Genomic DNA, 17,725 nt, shown 5'->3' with positions numbered 1-17,725 from the left:
GACCAAAAGTGTTTTTTTGGGCACTTGATATGGGTGCCTGCAGCAAAGAATAAGGTGATACCTACTGCCAGTCACAGTGAGTCCTTCCCATTGCCCACTGTCAGAACTTCCACAGCCACAGCTCTGCAAACAGGTACAGGGTTGGAAAGAAGGGGGACTGCCTCAGGTGCACTGGACTGCCTGAGCAGTTACACCTCTGGTGGTAGGTTTGTGGTCTAGATATGACTTGGCTTTTGCTTACTTTGCAGCTCACATGGATGCTGTCCAAAAGTGTTTCTTGACCCTCAAGTGAAGCCCTTCTAGAAGTCAGTTAGAGGACTACTTGCCCTTTCTTCTGTGCTTGGGTCTAATTTTGGGAAGTAGAGAGAGGAAACAGGGTGTGGAAAGGCTAGAAGTCAGGAACAGAGAATTGTGGGATTGATGCTGGCTCATTTCCCATGCTTGATGTCTGCTTACATTGGTAAATTCCAGACACACTGAAAAGAGGAGCAGACATGGCAGTGAATGGGGCAGGGTCAGTCTCAGGTCCAGAAGGTCAGCAGGGCTTCTAGGGTCAGGCTGGATTTCAGCCAGGGGGGGTCACATGTAAGAGTTTACAGTACAGAAGAGTAGCTGGTATGGGTTTGAGAAAGTCTTTGGGATCAACGCTAACTACTCCAGATGTAGCTCTTCTCTCAGTAGTTTGAAATTCAAACACAAAATGCAAGACTGCTAAGCAAGAGCACCGTTAGAGATCATTAATGTAGCTTTCAGACTGGGATTTTTATGGAGACTGCTCTAACCTAATTGGTTGATTGATGTCAGTCCAATGACAGACAGCCTTAGTGATCAATCTGTGTCAATTCACAGTCTTTGATACCATTTACCATTTGTGCTCCCTAGCTGGGGAGATGTTATTGCTCTTACGTGGTACATTTTTTTCCACTAAAGCCTGGTGGATGCTGTAAAATGTAACCATTTCTAAACATGGATGTCATCAGGCTTATAGCTGTAATACAGATTAGGAGAAACAATATGTCGTAATAGGATCCTACCGAATTCACAGAGGAAGTGGGCCGAGCAGCAGCTCCTTTAATTTTGCAGGTTCCCCGGTGCACCCCTCCCCATTGCTGATTGGCTGAGGGACCCCAGTGGCCCTACTGTTTGATGCTGACCAGCGGGAGGCAAAATCAAAAATAGTGCCATATTTAAAACCTCAGTTTTTGCCTTCCTGCCGATCAGGAGGGAGCAATGAGATCCCTCCCCAATTGATGGGCTGGGGGGAAGTGCAAGGAGGAACCTGCAAGATTAAAGGAGCTGCTGTGCAGCCCACTTCCGCCGTGAATTTGGTAGGTCCCTAGTCATGTAACCAAGATGAAACCCTCCTCAGTTCTGAGGGACCACAGCAGATAGCTTGGAACAATTGTTCATCTATACTGAAAATCTCTCTTGAGCGCTTCCCAGAAACTTCTATTTTGGTACACTAGAAACCTTTCTCCTCCACTGAGTTTAAACCAATTATCTGTGTTGTTCCACTGAATTATTTCCAAGGCTCCCTGCTTTTTTGATCAACTGGAGCTGTGAATAATCCAGAGATAAGTGCTATACCACATGTATATTCTTGTTTATCAGAAAAGTCTCTTTATTCAGAGGTGTTGAGAGCAAAACTTCCATTCAGACTCTTCTTCTTTTCACCAAATTAAGTATCCCAAATTTTAGACAGACTGTGTTAGGCACTGTCCTATTCCAGACTTTTACCTTTCTTCTCCCTTATTCTCTGTTAGGATACATCTACACTGCAATGAGAAGCAATTGCTGCAACATGGAGACATATCTTAGATAGTTAGCTCAGGTACTGATATCAATGGAAATGCAGCATCTTGGGCTTCAAGACAGATACTTCCTGGACTATAATTCCTGGATCATTGTGGCTACAGCATCACTCTTACACTATCATAAGAGGAAAGGAGTTTGGCATATTAGATGTGACAAAGGTAATCAGCAAATGACATTGGATAACAAATCTAAACAGCATCTGGTTATTAAAAGAAGTTTTGCAATAGAGCAGTTACACAGCGATATAATTTTTGGCCTATAACTTCCAGGGTGATAGAACATGAAACAGATGTTACAAGGGCTAAAAGGATAACTACGCTTGCCAGAATATGTGTGTGATAATAAGCTAACAAGAGAGCAAAGCTAAATAGAGTAGCTACATAATATGCTTATCTAAGCTGTAATGACAATCTCCTAATTATGGGACAAACAGAAGGAATAAACACAAGGCAATATGAAAGCCACATTAATTAGAGAGTAATTCCATAGCTTGAGAGAAAAGCAAAAGAAACAGCCATTCTTCCAGATATAGAACACAGATGTGTTGCTAAAGGAATCTGTGTAAATAAAGGGGTTGAGGGTGAAACAAGATTGTAAAAGCTATGGCATTAGCACTGGTACCTTTCAAGCTGCAAGCCATACAATGAAAAAATGCATTTCACGTTCATCTGCTGCATAATATCAGTCATTGTCAGACAGAAAAGCCGCTCTTTATTTAAGGTTGTAACTAGTGCTGGGCAAATATGTGTTGTCACAATTTTCTTTGAACAGAAAATGGCTTTTTGATTCCACCGAAAAGTTGTGGGAAAACTTCCTTTTTTTGAAGAAATTTTTCCATTTTTTCATTAGAAAGATTAGTTTTATTCTTCTGAGACTGGAAAGAAGACACAGAATTCCTTTTGTTTCCCCAGAGAAAAAATATTAGCCTAACCAATGTTAAGTAGAGTATCTTTTTTGCTTTAACCTGAATTGGGAAATTATCCAGCCATTTTGCACCCTCTTTGCCCATTTTTAGCCAATCTAATGAATTGTCTCAGGTGATTTTTTTTTTTTAACTAGATGACAATCCCTTGGTAAGATTTCCAGCTAATAAAGCTTGTTGTTTGAGCCTGCTGTTATCAAACCAATTAAATGAGAGTTACAGTCTTGCTTTTCCAAACTTTTCCAACAACAGGAAATAAATAGTAAGTTTTGTCTTCTTTCTATGACTGTATACATGTTTCCTGCACCTTTCTGCCTAGAGCGCCTTGTAGTCTGTGGCCAAATACTTTTTATGCAGTAAAGGTTAACTACAGCACATGCTGTAGTTCAGGTTTAAGGGGATACTTGGAACCACCTTTCTGCTTTTCCAAACTACTGGCTGTTGTGTGCTTGATTAGTACTTCAAGTGAAGTTAGAGCAGCCTGAAAACACAATTAAGTACAATGAGCGCCCAAAGAAGAAAAAAATCTGGCCCTGTATTTTTGCCTCTTCTACTGTGAACCATGGCAATTGTTTAGTGGTTCACAAATGTGAAAACCATTGAGTACCAGGAGTAACACAGAACACTGTATCCAGTTTAAATTGCAGCAGGAATATAGGGAAGGAGAAGCTAATTAACTCACTGAATTTGGCCAGGGTATCAAGGAATTCCTACCCTTACAAATAGCACTGTGGGGTCATTAAGGATAGCAAGGATCTGGGACATAAATTATGTCCGACTGAAAGAAGATGTCCAGCAGCTAGGCATCTTCTGACTCAGGCGGTGGTTGCCAGTGCTACTGTAAAAAACCTCTAGACCTTCCCTGGAGTTCTCCTATCAAAGTGTTTGCTGGTATAATTGGTGAACAATGTTCTATTGTAATAATGTTCTGTTGCAAAATGCTGATTCAACAGACCTGACAGATTGCAAGGGATGGTGTCAATTCCATCAAAACATTTCAGGCAGGGAACAAGCAAGCTAGTCAGTCGGTCTTCTTGCCAACCCCCCCAGCTCCCCGGGTACCTTTCCCTAGCTCCTCAGCCCACCTGGCTATCTAAACTATCCAAAGCCCTAGTTGGACAGCTCGATGCAACTGGTTTTTTAATGTTGGGTGTAAGAAAACTGAGTTCTAGTCTAACTATATGAAGGGCAATGCCCACTTCTCAGCTCTCTGATCTCCTAAATACATCCTCTCAGTTCTCATGCAGCCTTTGGAGATTGATCTAACAGTCATGCATATCTTTCCCACTCAGAAGTGTTTACTTTCTGACTTCATGCTTCACTGTTAACAAACATCTTCAGTCAAAGTGGAGAGTAAATTATATTGGTTTCAGCTAATTACTCTGAAGTCTTCACTTCCCTATGGCTGTTATTTTCCTTCCTAGCCACAAATTCCCTCTCACTGCCCTTTTCATAGAAGGACTGGTTTCAGCTGGATTTTCTTTCTTCCTTCTTTTTGTTAAATTGACATACAAAGATAAAAATGGGGAGCTCCTTCCTTCCTGAAGTATTTCTAGGAGGCTCAGGCCAACTTGACACAAACAGAGCCTCCAGTTTCCAACTGCGGCACACACCAGCGCTGGTTTGGGCAGCCCCTGCACCCTTTGCTAATAAGCCAATCAGCACTTGAAAGGCCACACCAAGGATGCCGGCAGCTAGGGCACTAATCCCAAGCACCCACTTAGAGGGGCACAAGAACAACAACTGATGCCATTGCCAGCCCAGTCCCTGCCTTGCTTCTGCTACTGCTGCCATGCAGAGCATAGACCCTGGCAGTTAGGCCTCTGGACTGGAAATAAAGAAAATTTGGATTTATTTGGGGCTAATTGAATATTTCTTTCTCTTGAAGACCATTTCAAATTTTCAGTGAAAAATGCAATCAAATCATTTCAATTTGAAAATGCTGCTCTGCGGGCTTGTGGAAGTTATCCTTCAGATGCCTCATGCCCCCAGGCTCCCCAGTCACCTGGGCTACACCATAGTCTTTGTTTGTGAAGGGTTGAGGGAGAGGTACATCATGGGAATTGCATGACCATGTAACGTGGGGAAAATAAAGTCCAGCTCATTCATAGAGAATGGGAATTTGAGTCAGCTACAACTCCTAGGAGGCACCACAGTGACATTTCTAAATTGAAAAAACCCACAGTCTTAAACTGAAATATGCTGATTTTCAAATTAAAAATAGTTTGGGGTGTATTTTTTTTTAAGGCATTAAATTTTTCTTAATTAAAACTGAACAGTGCTATGTGTGAAATTTGGCATTTTACATTGCCTACTCTTTTTCAGTTTCAGAGATTAATCTGTTTTGATGCATCAACCAGATGAAGGGGATGCTAATCCAGGGTAGTGTAAAAGATTAGGGTTGGTCAAAGTTTTTCCAGTGAAATGTTTTTCTGTTGAAAAATGCTGATTCAACAGGATTGAAATGTTCCAGAGAAATACATCATTTCTATTGAAACTTTGGATGGAAGCAAAGCCAGCAGCTGGGCTATCTGCCCACCAACCACTCTGGGGTCCCAGTCTTGTTGGCAAACAGTCTGCGAAGCAACGTATATGGACTTTTATGCTCCTTGACTGAGCAGCATTTCATGGGTTGCCAAAAAGTCTGGAAAACTTAGGAAACTGGACTGGATACTTCTTCAAGGAAATTCTGTTTTTCTTCTTCCAAAATGTAATTTTTGTAATGTACTGTTCTGACGAGGAGGCTTTGGGCTCTTCTGGGGCAACAGCTCCACCCCACTGGCCAGCTCGGCCAGCTCTTCACAGCCCTCTTCTTTGTCCCGCATTGCAGTCACCCATATGCTGGGCATGGTGCTTTTTTATTCTCATTTTGAAAATGGACCAATCAAAAGGGGGCGGGGGGTTAGTCCCCTCTCAGGTCCAGCTCTTTGCCTTGCCACTTAATAGGGGTGGGGCAAGCTTCTCCCCTGCCATCACCTAATTGATGAGAGCACCCCACCAATTGCTTTTTCCAAGATGGTAAAGACATCCACTCATAAATATTTTTAATAAATATAAGGTTTTCAGCAGAACACAAAGGCATTCCAGCCTTGCATAGCTCAAAGAAATCATGGGTAGATACTGAACCTAGAATCTTCAGGTCTCAAATAATAATCCACTAGGACTTGAGCTAAAGTACAAGGTACACACGTAGCATACTCAGAAACCTGGTTTGTTCTTCAGTCATCAGGGTATGGTTAAGACCTGTGTTAGCATAACTTATGGAAGTATCCACTTCCATAAGATCACATTTTCATCTAGCTCACATTTTAAATCTCAGTGATGGAAGTTTTGCTGTAACCCCATAGCTTTGCTTATAACCATTTGAACTTTTTTAACACTGCAAACTACATTGCCAGGTATGCCGTAGGTAGGCATAACAACTCTGCAGGAGATGCTTCACTGTTTTTTTGTCACCTGCTCCTGGAGATTCTTGGGGACTGAACTGCTCTTGGCACAAATTGAAATAGTCTCATGAGCTGATTTAACTTGTGATAGCAAGTAATAGGCTTCAAAAGGCAACCTAGCAGGTCGTGTTCATTGGAACCTCCATGTTCCAACCCTGCTGCTCCACATTCTTATCATGGCAACAACATGGAATGGCCCTTTTGCTGGGTTAGGCAAGGAGCTGTGCTTTATATGCACATAATAGTATTATTATCATTATATATTTACAGATATCAGCTAATATTGAAGAGTAGATACAGTAAACCTCTCAAACTCTCATCCAAAACTCAGACAAAACCTTGGAAGTTATACTGAGTTATCTTTCATTTCCAAATCTTCCTACTGACTGGTTCCACAACCAAATCTAGAAGCATCAAACTCTCTCATTGAAGGATACTTTGGTGGTTTATTTTACCTTGAAGAGGTGTATCAGCAATCTCTCAAAAAACCCTCTTTCAGGAAGTGAGGTTTCCAGCCCAGATAAGAGAGCTTTGGACAATTCATCAATAAGGCCCTGATAGGATAACTATACACACATTTAATTACTTACATAATCCATGGCTCACAACCTTTTGATGTTCATTCATAAGGAGCATAGATATTGTAGGAGCAAATCAGAGCATTTTAATGGGAAAGGAATGAGAAAGCAAAACCACAGTTTTTAATGTTATTGGAGTTAACTGAGAAGCAGGCATTCATGTAGCATCTTGTGTTGTCTTACATTAAAAATACTAAAAATATCAAGTTTTGACTGCTTGGAACTGTTGACTCCACCTACCCATAGTTTGATCTCTGTGTGTCAGTCTTGGAACTAGAAGTATTTTATTAGATTCAAGATCTGTTCCTTATTGCTTTGGTCTTGCTCATTTTCTTCAATCAGGAAATTTAATTTTTCAGTTCCTTAAAGAGACTTGAATTGTCTCTTCTATCTTCTCATTTAATATAATTTAAAGACTTGCATCCATTTTAATGTTGTTTTCATTTTTCAAAGCAACACAAGATAATTTGCTGATCATAGCAGGTATTGGGATCTGAGCCAAACTGGATGAAGTTAAAAAAATCTAGATACAATTGGAGTTTAAGGGAGCTTTTGATTGTTGCTACCATTTCAGTGGAAGCATCTTTACAGTGGATATGCAAAGGAGCAGTGTTACTTACCACTAGTAACTAGTGTAGAGGTGTGGGGCTATAGGGCCCTTTAAGTGATGGATGTGGTCTCATGGAATTGCATGTCAACCAATCTCATGTGGGGAAGAAAGCTCAGCCTGGAGCATAATAGTCTACTGATGTATAGAGGAGAGCAAGGACAGAAGTACGCAAGTTTCAGCATTAAATCCTCAGGTAGATCAGGCATGGCTGCCATGTAGATTACCATATTTTCCTCACATTCATAGTACCCCAGAATAAGATATGCACCCTGTTTTTGAAGGGTAGAATGAAAAGAAAAAGATCTTTCCTTGTAGTATGTGAGTAGCAGCAGCTACGGAGCTGAGCCTTCTCATTCTTCTGCTCCCTGTGATTTATGTGCAAACTTTACTCTTGCTTTCAGTCAGCAAAGGGGTGGAAACAGCTTCTACCATATTTTCTCACATATAGTGAACATGTTGGTTTCTAGCCACTTTTTTTTTTAAGTATCTGTGTTGTATGCAGGAAAACACAGTAGTTTGGCAGTTGGTTTTATCTAATGGCCATGGTAGTCAGAGAACTATCAAGAGTAATGCCAGGAAAAGTCAAAGAGGAGCTGTGATGATCTGGGGGATCTGTCTGTGGACAACTTAAGATTTTTCGTGTGAATTATGAATTCCCTTTTGTTTTACGACTGTCCTGTACAGTGTACTACCTCCTATACCTTGTATGCAGGAGATAGGAAAGGATTGGTACCTGTGGGTGCATCCAGACACGGGCAGCCATGTGGTATATGCCACTGCAAACAAATCTACAACACCACATACCACACAGTCAGCTGTTCTCCGCACTGCAAGGGCACACTGCCCATGCATGTGCTGCTCTGTTTTTTCCCCCCATGGGTATTTCTGACCCTTGGATATTCAGGGGTAAAAAACCCACAGAAAAAAAACCTGGGGCAGCACACGCTGCTGAAAAGTGGAGCCAGATTGCCTGGAACCACGCTGGCAGCAAGCCAGACTCTGCCAGGTAGGGCTGTGTGAAACAGCACTGTTCTGCTTTGTCTTCAGTTTCAACATTTTGATGGAACAGTGTTTCATTTCATTTTGAAAGCACTGTTCCGTTTCATCAAACCTGTTTGGCTGTTTTAACGTTTCACCCATAGGCTATAATGGGGAAGCACAAAATTGCCTGTAACTTGGACATTTCTTACCTGATTTGGATGAAACTTGTGGGGATGGTAGCCCCTTCTGAGGGCATGAAGTCTGCCAAGTTTCAAAGAGATAGGTATAGAGGTTTCTAGAAAACTGCATCTCAGGTTGTTGACAAGCAGGAGCCAGGGAGCAGGAGCAGCCACCTGTGACCCAGCATACAGAGCAGGTGTCGGCGCTCCCAGGAGAAGTCCGGCAGAGCCCCTGCAGCCCTCCCGAGGGTGTGGACAGGCCCCCGATCTGCCTTCCAGATGACAGGAGGCTGCTTCTGCTGCCTGGGACTGGCGGTGGGCAGAACCCACACCCAGCGCTGGAAAATTGGTGCTGCCATTGGCCCTAGGCAGCAGAACCAGCCTCCTGTCATCCAGCAGGCAGGCAGGGGCTCTGCCAGACTCCTCCCAGGGCTGTGGGCCCCAGTCTGCCAGCCAGATAACAGGAGGCTGCTCCTGCTGCCTAGGGCCAGTGGCAGCACAGATCTTCCCTGCGCTGGGTGCAGGTGTGCCCAGTGCTGGTCCCAAGTGGCAGGAGCAGTGTCCTGTGATCTGGCAGGCAGATTGAGGGCCCACACCCCCAGGAGGAGCCAGGCAGAAACCTGCAGCCCACCTGGAGGTGCGAACAGGAGGCTGCCACTGCCACCTGGAACCTGCACGGGGCGCAGCCCGTACCCACAGCAGCTCCATGGAGCTGAACCCAGTGGAGGGAGGTGGAGCGCAACCCTGGCACTGCACTCTGATTCCCCACACTGGTCTTAGTTTCACAGGGCTGCGAGCCATTGGGAGCTGAGCCTGGTGGAAGGAGGTGGAGCCGATCAGAGCACAGTGCCAGCTCTGCCCACCTCCTGCCATTGGGCTGCACTCTGATCAGCTCTACCAGCCATGTGGAGCTCAGCCTGTTGGCGGGAAGTGGGCACAGCTGGTGCTGTTCTTCACCTCCTGCCACCAGCTTGAGTTTCACGGGGCTGTGAGCCACTGGAAGCTAAGCCCGGTGGAGGAAGGTGGAGCGCAGCCCTGTGGACCTGAGCCCAGTGGGGGGAAGTGGAGCGCAACACCGGGCTGCTCTCCGCCTCCCTCCACCAGGCACAGCTCCCAGTGCCCCACCTTACTCCACTGGGCTCAGCTCCTGGCAGCTCACAGCCCCATGGAATTCAGCCTGGTGGCAGAAGGCAGAGCACAGCGCCAGCTCTGCCCACTTCCCACTGCTGGGCTAAGCTCCATGGGGCTGGCAGAGCTGATCAGAGTGCAGCCCAGCAGAGGGAGGTGGGCAGAGCTGGCGCTGCACTCCAATGGGCTCTACCTCCCTCAACCAGGCTCAGCTCCCAGCGGCTCGTAGCCCTGCGGAACAGAGCCCAGTAGGGAATCAGAGTGCAGCGCCAGGGCTGTGCTCCGCCTCCCTCCACTGGGCTCAATTTCCAGTGGCTTGCAGCCCTGTGGAACTCAGCCCAGTGGCAGGAGGTGGAGAGCAGTGTCAGCTCTGGCTGCCTCCCACCACCAAACTGAGCTCCATGAGGCTGGTGGAGCTGATCTGAGTGCAGCCCAGTGGCAGGAGGCGGGCAGAGCCAGCGCTGCTGCGGTCTGATCAGCTCCGCCTCCCTCCACTGGGCTCAGCTCCCAGCTACTCACAACCCCATGGAACTGAGCCCAGTGGGGGAAATCTGAGTGCAGTGCCGGGGCTGCACTCCACCTACCTCCACTGGGCTCAGCTCCCAGTGGCTATTGACCCCATGAAACTCCCCATGGAACTTTTGAAACGTTTCGACTGCCCTTGTTTCATTTAGAAGCTGTTTCGAAACCCTTGTTTCATTTCGATTTCACTGTTTCAGGCTCAAAACAAGTCGAAATAGCATCAAAATGAAACAGCTGGGGAAGCTTCGCACAGCCCTACCGCCTGGTGGGATTGCCACTGCTACAGCCCCAGGAGGCCCCCAGGACCCCAGGTAAGGCTGCTGGGGCCAACAGTGCTGACACCAGCCTCCCTTACTGCCAATGGAGTAACTTGCCGCATGCCCAAGTGCTCATGGCATGGGTGTTTCCCAGGGACAACTAGCTGTGGTGGAAGGTGTGCCACTGATACTTGTCCCCAGTGAGCCAAATGTCCACGCTTGTCTGGACGCGGGCCATTAAAGAACATCAGAATCTGAATAGATCTTGCCTATGAAGAACAAAAGGAGTTAAAGAAAACTGATTACTTTCTCCAACCTCTATAGAGGGTAGTGGAGTTTGAAGGAATGGGATTTTCTCAGAAGCAGTACAATGAAATGAGGTATTAGAGCTATGGTGAAAAAATTCAGAGGGATTCAAAGAAACAAAGAAAACTTGGGGAGGAGGATGAAACAGAAGGCAGATGCTTTTCTACTAGATGAATCCTTTCCAATGGAGGGATCAGGAAAGGAAGAGGGGGAATGACAGAGGAGGGAGGAGCCTGTATTCCTTACAGGGGTCTGACCTAAGACCAGAAAATCAAAGAAATCTCAAGTATGAGGAGAATTTGAAGTGTGGAACTGTTTAGGGATATTTTATTTTTTCTGAATTAGTAGATTCTTGATGTGGTGGCAAGAAGCCCCCACAGGCGCCAAGGGGGCTGGGGGAAACCCCGAGAGCCCCCACGGGGAACAAACAGGCCCCACATGCCCCAACTTACCTCTTGGAGCACTGCAGGAGCCGGAACTGGAGCCGTGGCTGTGCGAGCTGGCATTATGTTGGCTCTTTAAACAGCTACTCCCGAGACGGAGGAGCACCGGGCTAATTGCGGCGACTGGGGATACCGCTGTGGGAAGTTTAAAAACCCCGCTGGAAGCCAGCAGGCAGGGTAGAGAGAGGGAGAAAGCCAGCAGGGAGCACACTGGGCAGGTGGTGACTCCGGTGGCTGGCAGGAGCGTCGCTGCAGGCTCTGCACCTGCACCTGGAGCAGAGGAAGCAGCATCCCTGCACTAGGCTGGGGATGATCAATCCCCAGCTGCCTGAATTTCAGAGTTTATAGGAGCACCTCTCTCTCTCAGGGAGAGATTGAGATGCCAGACAACAGGAGCCCAGCCCTCTGGCACCAGGGTCTAGGGCTCCAGATGCCTTGACATTCAGGCAACTGACCGGTGCTGAAGCTGAGGCTGGACCCCTTAGTAAAGGGGCTTACAGGGAACGGTGAAACAACAAGACCAACACCCAAGTGGTTGGTAAGTGGATGGGGTGTAGGGCAGGTGGAGCCCCGAGGAACATTGTGGCGCAAACGTGAGTACCTCTGTCACTGGGTCACCCGAGAAGAAGAACACCACTGAACCCCTCCTTTCAACCAGTAACAACAAGTCATGGAAGGAGAGTTGAGGGAGCGCTCCAGTAAAGGGGGACAGTACTGTACTCACTATGCCCACTAGAGATGCCACACTTGAGTTGTCTAAAGTAAAGAGTGACCATAGTGCCTCACAGTCTAGGATGATTGTCTTATCTACGTGTCCAAAGATGGTTGATGAGGCCTATCTGGGATCAACAGACTCTACTGCAGCTCAGACATGTGTTTCCGTGTGGGGTGGGTGACACTGGATTCTTGATTTGGTCCAGGACATGCTATTTCTGCTGCTCCTGATTTTCCATCTCCTGTTGTTTTCATGACGTTTCAAAGTACTGAGATCCCTGTAGCTGACTTTTCTTCGATTTGGGGTGGTCCTGGGCAATAGCCTCCCATGAGTTGAGATTGACATTGCATTTTTTTAAGTTAGCTTTGAGGACATCCCTGAAGTGCTTTTTCTGCCCTCCTCTTGAGCATATGCCTTGGCTGAACTAGGAGAATAAAACTTGCTTCTGGAGTTGGATATCTGGATAACATGGCAGGCCCAACAAAGTTGATGTCGGATGATCATCACTTCAGTACTTGTGGCGTTTGCTTGCAGTGGCCACAGGACTGTGGGAAAGGGTTTGCTTAAGGTATTGGGGTATTCTAGGGGTTCACCACTGGTCTTGTAAGCTCAGAGCAGCTGGCCCACAAGATCCAACTTTCATGAAGGGGTAGCATAAGCTGTCTTTGTCCAGGCAATGACACAGAGAAGCTAAGAAAGAAATAACACAGGAGACTCTTTAGACCCAAGGACCCATATGGCACAGAGGTCCAACATGTTGGGAGCCAACCACCACAGCCTCCTGATTGTCCTTTCTCCAGCAGTCATCCCAGAAGTTATATGTATCTTTGGTGAATTATTTTACCTGGTTCTTAGTCTGAATATGGAGCTTGTAGTAAAACACAAAAATAGTTGTGTTTCACACGGAAAAAGGTTCCTTTGTAAGTGTCTTGAACCCTGTCCTTGAATGCAATTAACATTCTACTGACTCGAGGAAGACTAGTTTGTGGTTGTTTTTTCTTTTTGAAGAGTCAATGGTATATCATTTGGGTTTCTTTCATCATCAACTATCCCATGGACCAGGGAGGGGAATAAGTTTTGAGTCTAGATTGCTAAATATTTAAGACAATCATATGAGATTGCATTAGAGAGAGTGAGGCTACCAGCAAAGTGGGCCAAGGTGAGCCAAGGAGACCGGGAGAGACTTATGTCCTGCATTGTTCGGCTAAACTCTTCATCTGCTCATGGAAGCATCTGGTTTGGGGTCAGTCTCACCTCCGGGCACAATGAGAAGGAATGTCATTAAGCAGCCTAGCAATATGCACCCAAATCATGTAGCTGTGATTCTCCATGGAGGATGCTAATTGGAGTTTAGAAGACAGTCCCTGAGTCCTGTCAGTATTGATCTCTGCTTTGTTAGAGAAGAGAACTTTAGGGGGACTTTGGGGTTGTTTCTTTCTTTCTTATATTTTGCATGCTGTAACTTTAAAGAAGTAGTTGTTCATAATTATCTATTTTGCCAAAGTGCTCAGCTGGATGGATGATTATATATACGATATATAAATAGCCCTTTTCAGCATTCCCCAAGAGAGGAAGACTGAAATGTTTCAAGGCTATTTTGCTTCATGCTTCACTAAAATTATTAACTTTAATCAAATGATAGTTAGTAATAAGGGACAAGAACTTAGGCTAGAGCAGGGAAAGAACTAGTTAGAGCAGGGGCTTGCAAAATACAGCCATTCTATCCAGCCTACAGGGCCCCTAAAAAAATTAGGAAGTTAATATTTATTTGCTCCTGGCTGCCTGTCAAAGATGACAGGAGCAAGGGGCAGTATGACCCAGGGGGAGCTGGCAGGAGTGAGCAGCCCAGCACCACTCCACCCCCAGCTATTTCCCTGCCCCCGCACTGCATCACCAAACCAGGCTGCACCGGTACCACAGGGCCAGAAGTGGGAGGGAGTGTGTGGGTGTTCTTAGGATGGTAAGGGCAGAGGGGGATGTATGCATGTGTGCATGTTTGTAGGGTGAGTCCCACATGCACACCTCACCAAACACATGCACCCACACCCCCCTCACACTACTATTCATGTGAATCCCACATCTACATCCCCTTATACACTCCAGCCACCCTACCCCACACAGCCCCCCAAAAACCCCATACCTACCCACACCTCACAAAACCACACATCCACATGCTCCCTCAACCCACACCCTCACACCTATCCACCTCCACAGATATCCCATTCCGTCCGCAACACCCCACATACCCACACACCTACAGTCCCCCACAAACCTATACCCACCTCCCACAACATACAAGAGTAAGACTTCATTTTAACCTCTTGTGCAATCACCTCTATGTGCACTACAGACATACATGTAAATCAGGACAAAAATAGTTTTTGAAATCAAATTAATGAATGTTGTACATGTTTTCTTTTAGAATATAATTTGGTATTTTTTTGGTTCCAAGATGGCAAACCCTTGCTGAAAGGATTACTTCCAGAGGCAAGGGGAGGGACTTCTGGTGGCAAAGGTCAGAGTTTAGGGGGCAGGACTTTCAGTTACAAAATGGTGACAGGGGGTAGGGCACCTGTCAAGGGGCAGGGCTACCCATTTAGCCTTCGACAGCTTGCCCAAACTCAGTAAGCGGCTTTCCGCCCAAAATAATTGCCCGAGTTAGAGACTTATGAAAAAAGGATCAACATATAGTGCCTATCTTTAAAAAGAGGGAAGAGAACCCAAGGAATTAAGGACCAACTAACCTAGCTCCAGTTCACAAAAAGTTTATTTGAAAGCACTTATAATCAAGTAATAAATAGGGACAATACAAGTCATGTCAAACAAACCTAATTTCCTTCTGTGGAAAAATAACAAGGGCTAAGGATACAACAGAAACAGCAGATGTAATATGTCTGGAATTTCTTTTGACACTGTCCCACACAATTTCCTCATAAATAAACTAGGTAAATATCATGTAAAGAAAACTACAGGAATGTGGGTACATAATTAGCTAGAAAGCTACACTCACAGAATAGTTATCAGTAACTCCCTCTCAAGCTGGAAGGATGCATTAAGTGGGGGTCCTTAGGAGCCTGTCCTAAGTTCAGTGCTGTTCAGTATTTTCCTTAATAACTTGGATGATGGAATGGGAAAAAAGTCTTATTACATTTGCATATAATGCCAAGTTTGGAGGCATTGCAAGCATTTTGGAGAAAAAATTAGTATTCAAAATGTTTTTGACAAGTTGGACAAACAGTTTGAAAGAAGTAGAATGAAATTCAATAAGGACAAATATAAAATACTATACTTAGGTAGAAATAATCAACTGCACAAATATAAAATGGAAAATGTATGGCTAGTCAGCAGTTCTGCAGAGAAAGATCACAAACTGCAATGAGGTGACAATGTCATGTTGTCTCAAAAAATGTTCGTGCTATATGGGGATGTATAAACAGAAATATGTTCTCAGCGCTGAGGCCTTAGCTGGGATATTCTGACTAGTTTGCAGTGCTACAATTCAAGGAAAACATAGATCAATTGGGGAGAGTCCAGAGGAGAACAACAAAAATGAACAGAGGCATAGAAAATATGACCTATGAGAAAACAGTGAAAGACCTGGGTTTGTTTAGTTTAGTGAAGACTGAGGGGAGACATTATAATAGTCTTCAAATATATAAAGAGAAAGCTATAAATAGTTCTCTATGTCCACTAGCTTTAAAAGAAGTAGTGGGCTTATGTATATTTACAATTTGGAGATCTAGGTTAGATATCAGGAAAAACTTTGTAACTTTAAGAATAGTTAACTACTAGCACCAGGTTACTTCTAAGGTTGTAAGGTCCCTAGAAATGGAGTTTTCTAATAAAAGGAAGGGCAAATATCTGTTGGGAATTGTTTTAGATATAATTGAGTCTCCCTTGAGGGAGAAGGATGCAGGGCTTTTCAACTAGTGTGCCACAAAGAGCTCCCTGACGTGCCATGAGTATTTTGGAATGATAAGAAACTTCTCCAGCAGCCTAGCACTAACAAATAAGCCACGCTGATGAGCTATCCACAGACTTGCACATGTGTTGTTTGTGGGGAAGAGAGAACCAGCCGAGCAGAAGAAAATTAATCTACTGTGCATGTGTTGCCTGTTGGGGGGATGTGCAGTTCATGAGCTTCTGAACAGCTGTGCCATAGAATTTTGCCACAGCAATGAGCTACAGTAAGTTTATAAGTATGGGGAAATGCCTTAATAGGTGTGCCGTTGAAAACTTTTATTAATGTAAGTGTGCCTTGGGCTGGAAAACGTTGGGAAATCCTGGAGTAAATGATCTCCCAAAGGCCCATCTATCTGTTTACCAGGATTCTATGATATACTTTAGGAGTACTAGTTACTATTAGGGCACGTGGCTTTTAGGAGGATAAATATGATGCTAGGCTTCTCTACTGAAGACATGCCATCCGTGGCTGCAGTTACTTATTGGCAGTGAGTGGTACATGTTGATATACCTAGAGCAGCCATATACTTCCAGTACTTCCCCTTATATGGGAAAACACAGTGTGTGTGTGGAGAGATCCGGAACGAACCATTGGGTTGGTTTGTCTCCTGGAGCCTCAATAAAGCCTCTCTCATATATTTGTTACAATGGAGTTTTTCTTCTTCCCACTACACATCCTGCTCTTAGCTCCTCTAGGTGGATTCCTCTTGCTCTTGTATGCTTCATCTTCCTTTCAAGTTGTAACTGGGGGCATGCTCAGGTCCAGATCTCATGGCAGCCTACCCACTTGCTCTATGAGCAATCTGCCCATTCTCACCTGCCATGATTTTGTTGTTTCCATAACCTGTTGGTATAATGTGGGAGACTGCCCATTACATGCCCCGATGCCGGGGGGCGCTATCTACAGCTCTGACCTCCCCTACACCGCAGTCCATGCCTCACAGATGGCATCCACATAACGTTCTACACGAGGCTCTTAACCCACACCATGACTGGTGCTCCAGGGGACTCTCACTCTCCCCCCCGGGAGCAGCAGGTCATTGTGCTTCCTACAGGTCTTACTTTTGACCCACACTCGGCCTCCTAGCAGTGGAGGACTTACCAGGGTCAGGACTTGCCCCTCTCACTCTTGCTGAGCCCCCTACTCAGCCTGTGGCCAAAACTATGGCCTCAGGAGTCTGAAGACACACCTTGGCCTACTCCCCTCACATGGTGTTCCTACCATGCCCTCTCTAGGATCTTTCCCTTACAGCCCACCCTGGGGTCTGCTCATCGTCTTCCAAATCAACTGCTCACAGGGCTGGCCCTTGTGCTGCTCTTCAGGCTTACTCCTAATTCAGCCCTATTCAACCCCCCTCAAGTACAGTCCTTCAGGCCTACTCCCATTCAACCCTACTCTGAGGCCACAACTCCAACCTCCTCCCTAGGGCCTCACTACACTGCCCTCTCTCAGGGCCTCAGGGTCGACCACCCCCACAGGCTCAGGTGGCACTCCATTTGCCATGCCTGGCCCCACTACACTTATGACCTGGGGTCTTATACCCCACCTCATGGGCTCAGGTGGCTGCAGCCATGCCTGGCCCCACTCCTGCCTTCAAAGCCCACCCGAAGATGGGGCTGGGATTAAGGTGCTCCTCCTCACCTTTCACCAGGGAGGTAACTGGCCTGGCATTTCCTGGGGACTCCTGCACCACCAGAAGCCCCACCAAGCCACCCTTGCCCAGCTGGATGCAGTTTCAAGTCCTGCCCAGGACCAAAAGCCTCCAGCTCCTACCTGCTAAATGAGCAATGCAGCTCAGCCAGGTGCTGCATTTATAGAGGCAGCCAGTGTTTTAAAATGGCTGCTGCAATCAAGCACCT

Source organism: Alligator mississippiensis, chromosome 8 (assembly GCF_030867095.1).
Source record: "Alligator mississippiensis isolate rAllMis1 chromosome 8, rAllMis1, whole genome shotgun sequence".
In the NCBI taxonomy this organism is placed as follows: Eukaryota; Metazoa; Chordata; order Crocodylia; family Alligatoridae; genus Alligator; species Alligator mississippiensis.
This window is presented reverse-complemented; position numbering follows the sequence as displayed.